The sequence below is a fragment of the Pongo pygmaeus genome, chromosome 23 (genome assembly GCF_028885625.2).
Source record: "Pongo pygmaeus isolate AG05252 chromosome 23, NHGRI_mPonPyg2-v2.0_pri, whole genome shotgun sequence".
Lineage (NCBI taxonomy): Eukaryota > Metazoa > Chordata > Mammalia > Primates > Hominidae > Pongo > Pongo pygmaeus.
In genome coordinates this window covers 38,777,858-38,793,211 of record NC_085931.1, presented here as the reverse complement: position 1 = coordinate 38,793,211, position 15,354 = coordinate 38,777,858, and the positions used below count along the sequence as shown (strand labels likewise).

The window sequence follows — 15,354 nt, the reverse complement described above, 5'->3', positions numbered from 1 at the left end:
CTCTATGAAAAACAAAACAAACCAAAAAAAATGAAAAATTAGCTGGGCATGGTGGTGCCCGACTGTAGTCCTCACTACGAGGGAAGATGAAGTGGGAGGATCACCTGAGCCCAGGAGGTTGAGGCTGCAGTGAGCCATGATTGTGCCACCGCACTCCAGCCTGGGTGACAGAGTGAGACCCTGTCTCAAAAAAAAAAAAAAAAAAAAAAGGAAAGGAGAGGAAAAGAAAGAGAGAGAGAAAGAGAAAGAGAGAAAGACAGACAGACTGGATGGCTGCTAAAGCTAGTATAATAATTGAAAAAAATAGACAAAAGCATATGAATTCTAACAAAATAGATAAGCAAAACTGAGTAAGTGGCGTGGGGGAAGAACTCTTAAACCAAAAAGATAACACAGGGGAACAAAAGGAATATGTGGAATGAATATAAACTTGTATTACATTTCTACAATTTCTACAATACTACATGTATTAATTGTAGAAATAAGCCCACAATAAATGAAATAGACAATCAATTAAAAGAATATGAGAACGTATTAAAAAAGCCTAGAAAGTCAATGTTAACCACACAATCTGCCTATAATCTGTTAACAGGAGCCACACTTAGAACATAAGGTAAAGTTGAAAGTTAGTAATACCTATAGAAGAAATTATATGATGTTTTGAATTTGCTTTAAAATACCCCCCAGAAGAAATAAATTGGGAGGGAGAATGAATGAGAATGCCAAATTCATACCTGTTAAAGATAGATGATGGACACACGGGAATTCATTACACTCTTCTAGTTTTGCATATGGTAACATTGTTTTTATAATAAACAAGTTTAAAAAGGCAAAGAAAAAAGATATCCCAGGAGAATTCTGACCCAAAATAACTTGGTACAGCTCCCTGAATATCAGACATAAGACAAAAACATATCTTGAGAGGCATGGCATCTAAGATCAATTAACCTGAAACATATGAAAGTTCTACTTTTTACACACTAATAGCACAGTCTTGAAAATATATGGCAAAAAAATAGAACAAGAATAAAAACCACATCAGTCACTGTACTGAGAAATTATAACACATCTCTTTCAGTTACTGTTGTATCAAGTATATACACACACAAAATCACTAAGAAGGTAGAGTATTCAAACACAATAAACTTGACCTAGCAGTTATAGATGGAGTACTGCATTCAAAAATGAGAGAAAACAGATTTTTTCAAAAATAGGAATATTTATAAAAATATCACAGAGAACCTGGAAAAAATTGATATATGTCAAGTTAGTACATTATGTCAGAGGATAGACTGCTCAATAAGTAGTGCTAAGACTATTTGTTATACATGTGAGGGAAAAAAACACAAAAAGTAAATCCAGATGAAGACCCAAACATAAAATGTGAAACTTAAAACTTTTAGAATATGGAATAGCTTTATGACCTCAGGACAGAGACATGTATTACTTTTTTTTGTTTGTTTTTGAGACAGTCTTGCTCTGTCACCCAGGATGGAGTGCAGTGGCGCGATCTCGGCTCACTGCACCCTCTGCCTCCTGGGTTCAAGTGACTCTTGGGCCTCAGCCTCCCAAGTAGCTGGGATTACAGGCACGCACCATGACGCCTGGCTAATTTTTATATTTTTAGTAGAGATGGGGTTTCGCCATGTTGGCCAGGCAGGTCTCAAACTCCCGGCCTCAAGCAACCTGCCTGCCTCGGCCTCCCAAAGTACTGGGATTACAGGTGTGAGCCACCACGCCCAGCCAGAGACATGTATTAATTTTGAAATGATAGCTTAATCTAAAATAATTCAGGATTGTGAAACTTGCAGGAGGGGGAAGGAAATGGGAGAGAGAGATGCCATCAGGAAGGTAAGCATGGGGGCTTCACTTTTACTGGAAATGTTTTATTTCTTAGCTATTATGTGCACAGATGTCCATTATATTAGTCTTTTACCTCTTATGTTAGAAGTACTTCCTCCCCCCAACCCCCAAAACAGGGTCTTGCTCTGTCACCTGGCCTGGAGAGCAGTGGTGTGATCATTGCTCACTGCAGTCTCCTACTCCTGGGTAAACGTGATCCTCCTGCCTCAGCCTCTTCAGTAGCTGGATTACAGGTGTGTGCTACCATGACCAGCTAATTTTATTCTTATTTTTTGTAGAGACAGGGTCTCACTATGTTGGCCAGGCTGGCCTTGAAGTCCTGGCTTCAAGCAACTCTTCCACCTTGGCCTCCCAAAGTGTTGGAATTACAGGCATGAGCCACTGTGTGGGGCCAGAATTCTTAAATGTGAATAAAAAGAGACAGAACAAACACTCATCTCTACTACTGCAATATATGACAACAGTTCATTCATGAGATTAAGGATTAGGGTGAAATGGATTAGATGGTACCCATGCAAACAGAAAAGAAAGGTATATGAGAAACTCGACAAAGAAAATCCTAGTTAGAGGGAAGAGGAAGTGGGAGTAATTAACATCTCTTCAGATATGGAAAATACACCAGACATGGTGGCTCACACCTGTAATCCCAGCACTTTGGGAGGTCGAGGCCGGCAGATCACCTAAGGCCAGGAGTTTGAGACTGGCCTGGCCAACATGGTGAAACCCCATCTCTACTAAAAATACAAAAATTAGCTTGATCTGGTGGCACACATCTGTAGTCTCAGCTACTTGGGAGGCTGAGGCAGGAGAATCGCTTGAACCTGGGAGGTTGCAGTCACCCTGTCTCCAACAAAAAAAAAAAAAAAAAAAGATATGGAACATAAGACAATGAGTAGAAAACTAGCTTTTGTATGGTGCCTATATATGCTATATGTGCGCTTTTTTTTTTTTTTTTTTGAGACAAGGTCTCACTCTGTCACCCAGGCTGGAGTGCAGTGGCATTATCTAGGCTCACTGCAATCTCTGCCTCCCGGGTTCAAGCAATTTCTCGTGCCTCAGCCTCCCAAGTAGCTGGGACTACAGGCATGTGCCACCACACCTGGCTAATTTTTTTTTGCATTTTTTGGTAGAGATGGGGTTTCACCATGTTGACTAGGCTGGTCTCAAACTTCTGCCCTCAAGTGATCCGCCCGCCTTGGCCTCCCAAGTGCTGGGAATATGCTTTAAATAATTTAATCTTTAAAGTATATATTATTACTATATCAAAGATAGGTCTCAGATACTATAAATAGTGCAGCCAGTTTTCCTGGCTCCAAAGCCAATATTCTTCCCAGTACTGTGTAACATGTGGGTATTAACAGACATAGTCAAGAGAGGGAGCTGGTACAGATGCATATATGAGGATGATCACCAGTCTTTAAAAGATGTGTACATACAACAAAAATGACATGGTATTTGAGTCCAGTCCAGGTAAGCCTGACCTAGATCTAGCCACAGAAGCAGCATCAACCATACAGCCACAAGATCACAGAGGTTATTCATCTCAGCATAGTCCTCCAGGAAAAATAAAAATAAAAAACCATCTCAAGCTTCTATTCTCTAAGCATCACTTGTCCCTCTTTGTAAAGTACTACCTGAATCTCACAATACTGCCACATTCTACCATAAAATATGAGATGTGGAAAATTCAACATCCATTTCAAAAATAAATAAAAATTTCCTTCCACACATACTGAGTGATCTGCATCCTTTGTGGATGAAAGTGTCATCAGCACCTAGAATACACGAGGGCCTCAATAAATGTTTCCTGAATGAAAAAATGAAAACCTATATGCATGGATGTAAAACATTACAGCTGATCTCTCTGCCTTCACTCCAGCTTGCTAAGATCCCTCAGGCTATTCTAAGTGGCACTGCTCTTCCAAGTTGGGAAAACCCAAAGCGATTATTTCCTACACCCTTTACAGCTTTAAAACTTCTATGATTTTAAGTTAGTATGTCTCACAGCACACAAATAAATAATTTAGCTACAAAAATTCTGGTCCTTTAAATTATGGAAAATAATGAAGCTGAATATTTATAGAATTTTGTGGAAGAGAACTGTAAGAAGGATGGGGAATGGAGAAATCCAAGATTGTGGTTCTTTAGAAGGGACTAGGATTCTCAGTGTTGGGGAAAGAAGGTGAAGATATAAAACAGGTTGAGTAAAAAATCATGAGGTCTTAGACTTGAGTTAGAAGTCAGTATAAAGTCATAAAGTACTTCATCTTTAAAAAGGCTATTTTTATATACTTTATAATTTGTATGCTTGGTCTATTTGTACATAATACCTATTTATAACAAAATATGTTAAGTCACATATTTAGATGATATATAAATTTTATAGTTGACTCTTAGACAACTCTAGGTATAGGGGTGCCAGCCCCTGTGCAGTCAAAAATCCATTTGTTAATATTACTTTTGACTCTCTGCAAACTTAACTATTAACAGCCTACTGCCGACCAGAATCCTTACTGATAACTAACATATTTTTTACTGTATTCTTATACTGTATTATATACTGTATTCTTACAATAAAGTTAGGTACAGAAAATATTAATTATGTATTTACTGATACCATATGTTTATGTCACAAAATGAAGTATATGTCTGAAATGGTGGGCAACTACAGTTGCAGAGCTCAATCTGCAGTACACATCAAGCAATTCACCATTTTCTTATAATGTCATGACTTTTTCCTGCTTCTTGAGAACCCTTCCAGCATCACTAGTGGTACTTTGCAATGTGTTACTCAAAGTTTACAGTATTATACCAAACATGATAAAAAAAATACTAGAGAACCACAAGGCATAACTTTTTACTATGATATGCAATTTACTGGGACACACTGCTCACACGGAGATGATTAGCATTACATTTTAAGCAGATACTCACAACACTTGAGCTCACACCAATAAAGATAAGAGGTAGTTACAAAACTGTTACAGTAGCACAGTATGTACTACAGCTAACTTTAGGCAGTTATGATTTATTACTGCATCTTTGTTTACATTTCTCTCAACTGCAAATGGCATCATGTATGATCTGTGTGTGTATAAATTTTAATACATTAGCTTTTTATGATAGATTTGTGTATATCTTATGGCAGTAATGATACAATGGACTAATATCCACATTTGATGCATTATGACGTACTAAACTTAATTTTTTCAATATTTCTAGACTACACAGTCTGCAAGTTTTTTTTTTTTTTTGAGACGGAGTTTTGCTCTGTTGCCCAGGCTGGAGTGCAGTGGCGTTATCTCGGCTCACTGCAAGCTCCACCTCCTGGGTTCACGCCCTTCTCCTGCCTCAGCCTCCCAAGTAGCTGGGACCACAGGCGTGTGCCACCACACCTAATTTTTTTGTATTTTTAGTAGAGATGGGGTTTCACCATGTTAGCCAGGATGGTCTCGATCTCCTGACCTCGTGATCTGCCTGCCTCGGCCCCGCAAAGTGCTGGGATTACAGGCATGAGCCACCACACCCGGCCAAGTTTTTCTTTTTTTAATCATTGTGAATCTCCAAAAAATTTTCCAATATATTTATTGAAAAAAAATCCACGTATAAGTGGATCTGTGCAGTTCAAATCCATGTTGCTCAAGGGTCAACTGTATTCATATAATACATTAAGTGTTCCTGTCATATTTATACAATCAATATCCCTATGCATTATCTATATATTTAAGTGTACAAAATTTTTTCGCCCTAGCAACTAAAAAGGCCTAAAAACGATGACAAATCCAGAAGCCATGACATACCTCACATAAGACTGTGCTCTTGAAGTACTATTTGCCAGTAAAAGAAACCCAACTTTCTTGGTAAAATGGCTGATTCCAGTCTGCAATGACAGAAAATATATGAGATAAGCTTTTGTGCTAGATCTTGTTTTACCAATGAAGCTATCAAAGACTACTTACCAGGAACACACCAACAGGATTCAGGAGACAATTTGAAGGGATCCAACTGGCCAAAGATAGAACATTCAGAGCAGTAAGAGCAGTAAGTGAAATTGACATCGGTATTTCAGATTTGTTTAAGTCCACATTAAGAAACAGTAATTGATCACCTTTTGAGGATAACAGGAAACATTTGCATTTTGAGAACTGGTAAATAATGGGACAAAAATCAAGGGTCTATTCTGCCTTTCTTATATAAATTGCACTAGTAAATGACTAGCTTCTCTTTGCAGAAATATTCCAGCCAATAAATTAAGAAATGATTAGGAATGTCACCATTTTCCAGTCCATAATAAATTAATGGAGCTAAGGATTTAGCAGTAATGGTTGCTATCACCACAGAGACAATATACATGTGTTGTTCTTTTTTTAATTTTCCCATTGTCTTGGCTATATATATATGTGTTTTCACAGAACACATTACCACCTATGAAATAAGTTTACCAAAAATATTCCAACTGGACCTAGTCAAGCCTGTAGATCTGTATTAGTCCGTTTTCAGGATGTTGATAAGGACATATCTGACACCGGGCAATTTACAAAAGAAAGAGGTTTAATGGACTTAGAACTCCACATGGCTGGGGAGGCCTCACAATCATGGCGGAAAGCGAAAGGCACTTCTTACATGGTAGCGGCAAGGGAAGAGAGCTCATATAGGGAAACTCCCCCTTATAAAACCATTGTATCTCATGAGACTCACTATCAGGAGAACAGCACGAGAAAGACCTATCCCCATGATTCAATTATCTCCCACCAGGTCCCTCCCACAACACGTGGGAATTTAAGATGAGATTTTAGTGGGGACACAGCCAAACCATAACAAGATCTAACAGCAGCAAAATCCAGAGTGCAGAGAATTCTATCAAACAATTCGATTTCCTCAACAAGTTGTATGGTAGGTGGGAGAGTGGGGTGAAAGAACAGGATTACATGTAGGTTAAAAGAAACAAGAAACTATAGAGTTTAGGAGCTACACAGTAGGGTGATCAAAAGCATGAAGGAAGTGATTCCCATAAAAGTCAAGAAGGCAGTTACTTTTTGAGACAGAGTCTCACTCTGCCACCCAGGCTGGAGTGCAGTGGCACCATCACTGCTTACTGCAGCCTGGACCTTCTGGGCTCGAGCCATCCTCCTGTCTCGGGTGGCTGGTACTACAGGCATATGCCACCACACCCAGTTAATTTTTTTTATTTTTTGTAGAGATGGGGTCCCACTGTGTTGCCCAGGCTAGTCTTGAACTTCTGGGCTCAAGTGATCCTCCCTCTTTGGCCTCCCAAAGTTCTGGGATTACAGACATGAGCTACCATGCCTGGCTAGGCAGTTACTTTTAGAGAAGAGGGAATTGTGACTAGAACAGAGTACATGAAGGACTTATGGAAAGACTGGCAAAGGTCTATTTCTTGACCTGGTGGAGGTAACAACTGTTGATCTCCCTACAATAACTAATTCATTTTATGTAATTTTTTTGTATTTGTACAGTAAGAAAACATTTTAAATGGTCAATTTTCAAGGCATGATAAATCTAAGTATTGGCAGCTAGCCTGCAAATGTGACAAAACGCCTGGCTAATGCACCTAGGTCACGATAAGCAAACAGAATGTAGAGGAGGGTTCAGCCCATAAAAGGAAAGAAAGTTTCGTTATCAGGAAATCGAAACTTAAGCAGGGAAAGAGACAGGGTATAACCTTATAAGGGGGATCATGAAACTTAGGCAACGCCTTGGAAGATCGTAACCCCATAGTACTCAACCAATGCAGAACTGGTGGAGGGACTTGTGTGCTAGGAGATAAATTACCTGTTGTGACTTCCCTGGATGTACCTGCTCAGACACCCGACCTTGCAAGATCGTTATTAAAGTCTCACTTTCGCTGTTCTTCGTGCCTCTAAGTCCATTCTTTGGGTTTGGACAGGTGAGTGTGTTTCTTACAGTACTATATCATACAACCAAAAGGTTTTAAACAATGTTTGAAAACATGATGTTGAAGAGCTTGGGGAAATGGGTACTCTCATACATTGTGTGTGGAAGTGTATACTGGTACAGTTTAAAGGAAAACTAGACAAAATATGTAAAAACTGCAATATGTTAAACTTACCCTTTAACAATTCCACTTTCAGAAATTTCTCTATAGTTACACTTATACATTACATGAAATGATCTATGTAAACGAGTATTTACTGCAGGACTCTGATAATAGCAACTATTGAATACAGCCTAAGTGGGTACCAACAGGAGACAATTTAAATCACACTGCATATACACAATAGAAAGCCCAGAAATACACTCTTGCCTATATGGTCAAATAATTTTTATCTAATACCATTCAATGAGGAAAAGGCAGAATTTTCAACAAATGGCACTGGGAAAACTGGATATCCACAGGTAAAAAATGAAGCTGGATCCTTACCTAATACCCTATACGAAAATAAAGTTAAAATGAGACAGGCACCATGATTCATGCCTGTAATTCCAGTGCTTTGGGAGGCTGACGTGGAAGAATTGCTTGAGGCCAGGAGTTCAAGGCAATGCTGGGCAATACAAGATCCTGGCTCTACAAAGAGCAAACAAAACAAAACAAACAAAACAACAACAAAAACAATTAATTGGGTATAGTGGCAAACGCCTGTAGTCCCAAATACAGTCCCAGCTATTTTGGAGGCTGAGGCAAGAGGATCACTTTAGTCCAGGAGTTCAAATTACAGTGAGCTATAATTGCACCACTATACTCCAGCCTGGGTGACAGGGTGAGACCGCATCTCTTAAAAAAAAAACAAACAAAAAGGCCAGGTGTGGTGGCTCACGCTTGTAATCCCAGCACTTTGGGAGGCTGAGGCAGGTGGATCACGAGGACAGGAGATCAATACCATCCTGGCTAACACAGTGAAACCCCGTCTCTCCTAAAAATACAAAAAAATTAGCCAGGCATGGTGGCAGACACCTGTAATCCCAGCTACTCGGGAGGCTGAGCCAGGAGAATTGCTTGAACCTGGGAGGCAGAGGTTGCAGTGAGCCAAGATTGCGCTACTGCACTCCAGCCTGGGTGACAGAGCAAGACTCCATCTCAAAAAAAACAAAAACAAACAAACAAAAAAAAAACAAAACCTGAAATGGATAATTGCCTACATGTGTGACGACACTGGATTTGGCAATAACTTATTGGCTATGACGCCAAAGGCACAGACAATGAAACAAAAAAGAAACATACTGGATTTTATAAAATCTAAAAATCACAATAGAGTAAAAAATGCAACAGAATGGCAGAAAATATTTATAATATATCTGATAAGGGAACAATATCCAGAATAGAGAATTCAACAATTAAAAAAAAACTTGACTAAAAATGGGCAAAGGTCTTGAATGCACATTTCTCCAAAGATAAGCAAATGGCCAAAAAGCAATGAAAAGACGCTCAACATCACTGTTCATTTCAGAAATGCAAATCAAAACTATGAGAGATGCTACCTCACAACCACTAGTATGGCTACTATCAAAAAAACAGAAATAAGTGTTGGCAAGGATGTGGAGTAATCCATATCCCCACCATGCTGGTGGGAATGTAAAATTGCAACAGCCACTGGGGAAAACAGTATGGCAATTCCTCAAAAAATTAAAAATAGAATTACCTTATGATTCAGCAATTCTCCTTCCAGATATATACCCCAAAATTGAAATCAGGGTCTCAGAGAGATATTTGTGCACCCATGTTTATGGCAGCATTATTTGTAATTGGTAATATGTGGAAGCAAGCTAAGTGTCCATCCACGTGAGTGGATAGGCAAAATGTGGTATATTCATACAATGGAATCGTACTCAAACTTAGAAAGATATTCTGCAAAACACTACAACATGGGTGACCCTTGAGGACATTATGCTAAGTGAAATAAGCCAGTCACAAAAAGACAAATGCTGCGATTCCACTTATAATGGGGAATTATTGTTAATGGGCACAGAATTTGTTTTAAAGATGAAAAGAATTCTGGAGATGGATGGTAACAGTTGCACAATATGATGAATGTATTTAAAACCACTGAATTGTACACTTAAAAATCGCTAAGACGGTAAGTTTTATGTTATGTGTATTTTACCACAATAAAAAAAAGGGCAGGGGGATAAAGCTGCCCTTACATATCAATACGGCATGCTCTTGGTGCTGAACTGTGCTGGGTTAGTAAAGTTAAGCTTGGAACTGTTTTCCAGAATCCCCTTCCTTGTATGGCTCTGAGTAAGATTTGGCCAAAAGGAATTTGCACAAGATTTTAGAAGGCAGGAGCAATGCAACAGGTGACTCAATGAAGATTTCAGGATTGGGATAGTGATGGACATTCACAAAGGTATGTGGAAAGTTTTAGGTTGTCCCCACTCTCCTCCATTTCACATCCTGCTCTTCCTGAAAGCATACTCCATTAGACTATCAGCAGCCCCAGGCTATCAAATCCAGTTAACTAAACAGAGGCAAGAGTTTCCCAAATCATCCTTTCTGCAATCTCACCTCAGCAGCTGGATGTGCCTGTTTCCCAGATTTCCCTAACAAGCTCTGACTTGTTCACCACACTAATCTTTCAGAAAGCCTGGTTAGTGACTCCTCTCATTCTCCACCTCTCCCTTCTGGACCTTCATTTCTTCAGCAACTCCTACAATTGAGTAAAGGCCAATTCATTTGATAAATGCTATATGTCTTAACACACATAGTAGCTCCACTTCTCTGACTGAACCTTGTCTCATACATTCCTCAAGATCAAGAAAAACTGCAGGATGCAGAATAGCATGTATACTGCAATTCATGTTTTTTTTTTTTTTAAAGAGGGACAAAGAAAATAAATATATTTGCTTATATACGCAAAATCTCCAGGACAAAAAAACTGGTAATACTGGTTTCTGGAGATGTCGAGATAGGAATGGAAGAGGGGTATCACTGTATACATTCTTGTATACAATTTGAATTATGAAATGTGATTGTGTTATCTATTCAAAAATAGGTGCTTTAAGAAGACTTCTCAAATAAAATTAGTGATATATCTTACATAGGCCATCTTCATTTTAAGCCAGCTAATAAGCCATTCATCTATTATTTGAAATTAAAATCAGTACTATTCATAAATCTGTCTCATCTTCATAATTTTAATTTCCTGAACTATTGAGCAAACCCATCCTAACATCACAGCTGACCAATGGAAAATAAAAAAAAGTAACATAAATGATGACTGGCTAAGGTTTATTCTGAAAATCCAAGGATGGCTCAACATCAGAAAATCTAGTCATGGAATAGATTACAGGAACAGAACAAAGCAGAACATCATTATTTCAACACAGAAAAGCATTTCACAAAATTCAATACTGAACAATGACAAAAACTCAAGCTAGGAAGAAAACAGCCTTAATCTAATAAAGGGCAGCTACCAAAAACCTGTAGCAAACATACTTAGATTCTGGAAGCATCTTAAAGTCGAGATCAAGATAAGTATGCCAGTCCAGTTCAGCATGGTGGCTCATACCTATATTCCCAGCACTCTCGGATGCCAAGGAGGGAGGATCACTTGAGGCCAGGAGTTTGACCAACCTGGGCAACACAGTGAGACCCCATGTAATAAAAAAAAAAGTTTTAAAATTAGCCAGGTGGGGTGGTACATGCCTGTAGTCCCAGCTACTCAGGAGGCTGAAGTGGGAGGATCCCTTCAGTCCAGGAATTTGAGGCAAGAGTGAGCTACCATCACGCCACTGCACTCTAGCCTAGGTGAAAAAGGGAGATCCTGTCTCTTAAAAAAAAAAAAAAAAAAACGCCTACTTTTATATGTTCTGCTTGAAACTATACCGGAGGCCATGGCCAATTTAGGAAGGTAGTATAGCAAAGTGGTTAAAAACTCAGGCTCTGGTACCAGACTGGCTGGGTTCATATTCCAGCTAGTTGACTAAATTTCGGTTAATTACCAGTCTCTCACTTTGCTTAACTGTAAAATAGATAGTAGTACCTACATCATGTGTTTGCTTACAAGATTAAATGTTTTAAATCATGCAAAGTACTTAGAATACCCAGCACAAAGTAAATACTGAACAAATATTAGCAAGAGAATAGAAAATACTATTTTCTCAGTTTTATTTAAAAAATTTTTGAAAGATAGGGTCTTGCTATATTGCCCAGGCTGGTCTCAAACTCCTAGCCTCAAGTGATCCTCCTGCCTCGGCCTCCCAAAGTGCTGGGATTACAGGCATGAGAAATTGTACCTGGTTGATAATTGACTTTTTTCTTTTCTTTTTTTTTTTTTTTGAGACAGAGTCTCACTTCTTTGCCCAGTCTGGAGTGCAATGACATGATCTTGGCTCACTGCAATCTCCACCTCCCAAGTTCAAGCAATTCTCCTGCCACAGCCTCCCCAGTAGCTGGGATTACAGCCAGGTGCCACCATGCCTGGCTAATTTTTATATTTTTAGTAGAGACGGGGTTTCACCCTGTTGGCCAGGTTGGTCTCGAACTCCTGACCTCAAGTGATCCACCTGCCTCGGCCTCCCAAAATGCTGGGATTACAGGCATGAGCCACCATGCTCGGCCAATAATTGACTGTTTTAAAGCAAAATAATGATGTTTTGTGAGATTGTAAAAACAAGAAGAGACATGAAAAGTATACTCTTGTTTCTTACATTTTATGTGAAACAGTTTAATTCCATTTAACCCTTTTTCCATTTGCCCCAAGAATACTTGCTGGCAGCACTTGTAGCTACAGTTTACCGTGAGATACCTTTGCCACAAAATATCTCACTTTTATAATTATTGTTGCATTGCTCTAGTAATATTGACTCTGGAAACAAAAGACATCATTCTATTTATAGCATTCTGTTTTTAGTAGTGGTATTTCCATTTATAAAATATAGTAATTCTCAATCACTGAAAATGTCAAATCCTAGAATACACAGCATTCCTATGAGTGATGTTAACATTGTTCTTGAACAGTTGTTGGCCAAAAATTTGATAAATCCAATTTTTCTGAAATAGATGATTCTAATGATTCATACAATTCTGATGTTAGTTCTATTTAGAAATAACTCCAAGAACAGTTTTTATATTTTATTTTCACATTGGAAATCAGATTTGCTTCATCCTCAAAAAGCATGTTTATGTAAAATTAAATGAGTGCTGGCAGTGAGCTGCACCTTTTTTTTTTTTTTTTTTCCTAAGAAAAGGGTTAATGGTAGACTGTGGTAAGTTACAGATACATCTTATAAGCTCTACAGTAAACATAAAAAAATTGGTAGATTTAACCCAACCATTTTATAACTATATTAAATATAAATGGCCTAACATTCTACTTAAAAGGTCGAGTATCAGACTGGATTAAAAAGCAAGGCCCAACTATATGTTGTGTACAAATTATCACTACAATGACAAAAAGGTTAAAAGGAATAACAAGATACCTACTTTGCAAACACAAATCATAAGAAAGCTGAAACTCTACATTAATATCAGGCAAAATAGGCTTCAGAACAAGGAATATTACCAAGGATAAAGGGAAGTATGCCACAACTATAATGAGGATAATTGATCAAGAAGGCATAAAAGTCCTACAGGTGTAGGGATCTACTAACAAAACCTCAAAATACACAAAGCAAGAACAAACTAGACCAAAAGTTTCAATAAATTTGAAATGATTAAAATCATACAGGGTATATTCTTGGACTGTAACCAAATTAAACTGAAACTTAAAAATGTGGAGAATATTGAAATATTTGCTAATTAATATACTTCCAAATAGTCCAAAGTTAAAAAAAAATTAGAAAATATTTTGAATTGAATGACAATGAAAACATAAAAATATAAATGCAGCTAAACCAGAACTTAGAGATGAATTTATAGATTTAAATGCTTATATTTGAGACGAAAGTCTAAAAGCAATGATATGGGCTTCTATCTTAAAGCTAAAAATAGAAAAAATTAAACCAAAACTAACTAGGCAGAGGTAAGTAATAAAAGGTAAAAATCAATCAAATTGAAAATAAGTAGAGAAAAATCAAAGAACGGGGTAAAAACATCTATCCAATTGGTAAACTTTCTCTACATGGGCTGGTGGGAAAAAAAGATCAATAAACTGATTTCACCACTTATAGCAACAGTATTAGAGTTCTTAACCAGTGCCATAAAGGAAAAGAATAAAAATCATAAAGATTGGAAAAAAACATGAAACTGTCTTTACTCAGAGACTGTTATATAGAAAATCTTATAAAACACACAAAAACACTCATAACTAATGAGTCCAGCAAGGGGAATAAACAAGAATCAAGTCTATCTTTACATATTATCAATACTGGAGGAATTTTTTAAAATTACATTTTTTTTAAAAAAAACCACAAAATACTTAAGGATAAAGCAAAATATTTGCAAAGCCTATACCCTGTAAGCTACAAAATGCTGCCAAGAGCCGAGAAACATTGAAGATCTAAATAAATGAAGAGATATACCATTTATAAAGATTCAATATTGTCAATTCTTCCCAATTGTTCTATAGATTGAATGAAAAGTCCCATAAAAATTCCACCAGGGTTCTTTTTTAAACAAATTAATGAAATGAAATCCTAGAAGAGCCAAAACAATTTTGAAAATGTAGAAACTGGAGGAAATAAACCACCCGATTTCAAGACTTACTATATAGCTATAGTAATCAAAGCAGTGTGGTATTACATAAACATATTGACCAATGGAACAGAACACTCTCATGAAATAGACTCGCATACACACAGTAAACTGATTTTCAACAAATGAGTACAGGAAATGTCTTTTTAATAATGGGGGTTACAATTGGATATACATATGAAAAAAAAATCAAACTTGATTCTTACCTCACATATACATCAAAACTTATTTGAAATGGCTCACAGACCTAAATGTAAGAGCCAAAACTTTAAAACTTCTAGAAGAAAACATAGTAAAATAAGAATCTTTGTGCCTCTGGGTTAGGCAAAGATTTCTCAGGAAGTACACAGAAAGCATAAACCATAAAACAAAATGAGAAACTAGACTTCATCAGAACTTAAAATTTCTGCTGTTTGAAATATACCACTAAGATGAAAAGGCAAGCAGCTGACTGGGAGGAAATACTCATAAAACAAACATCTGAGAAAGGACTTATATGTAGGATATTCAAATAACTCTTCCAACTCAAAAACAGAAAAAGAACAATTTGAAAATGGGCAAGAGTTGAATAGTTACTTGACAAAAGATGTACAAATGACCAATAAGTACATGAAAAAGTGCTCAACATCATTAGTTTTCAGAGAACTGCAGATTTAACTACAATGAGATACCACATTTCCACTAGAGTGGCTAAAATATGTTGATGAGGAGGTGGAGTAACTGGACTCTCATGCATTGCTGCTGGGTACGCAAAATGGTACCACCACTTTGTAAATTGTTGGCCACTTCTCCCAGAGTCAAACATACACTTACCTTATAATCCAAGAGAAATGAAAACATATATCCACAGAAAGACTTCTATACATCTAGTCATGGCA

The 15,354-nt window shown here is 37.5% G+C and overlaps 1 long non-coding RNA gene across 1 annotated transcript in view; it reads right to left on the bottom strand.

The window, feature by feature from the left end:
• LOC134739229 (uncharacterized) overlaps nt 1-5,705 on the bottom strand; it is a 50,936-nt gene extending 45,231 nt beyond the window's left edge. Inside the window, exon 1 of the long non-coding RNA XR_010125835.1 lies at nt 5,664-5,705. This is a non-coding gene — a long non-coding RNA (uncharacterized LOC134739229). The remainder of the gene's footprint in view (nt 1-5,663) is intronic.
• Nucleotides 5,706-15,354: the final 9,649 nt, after the last annotated feature.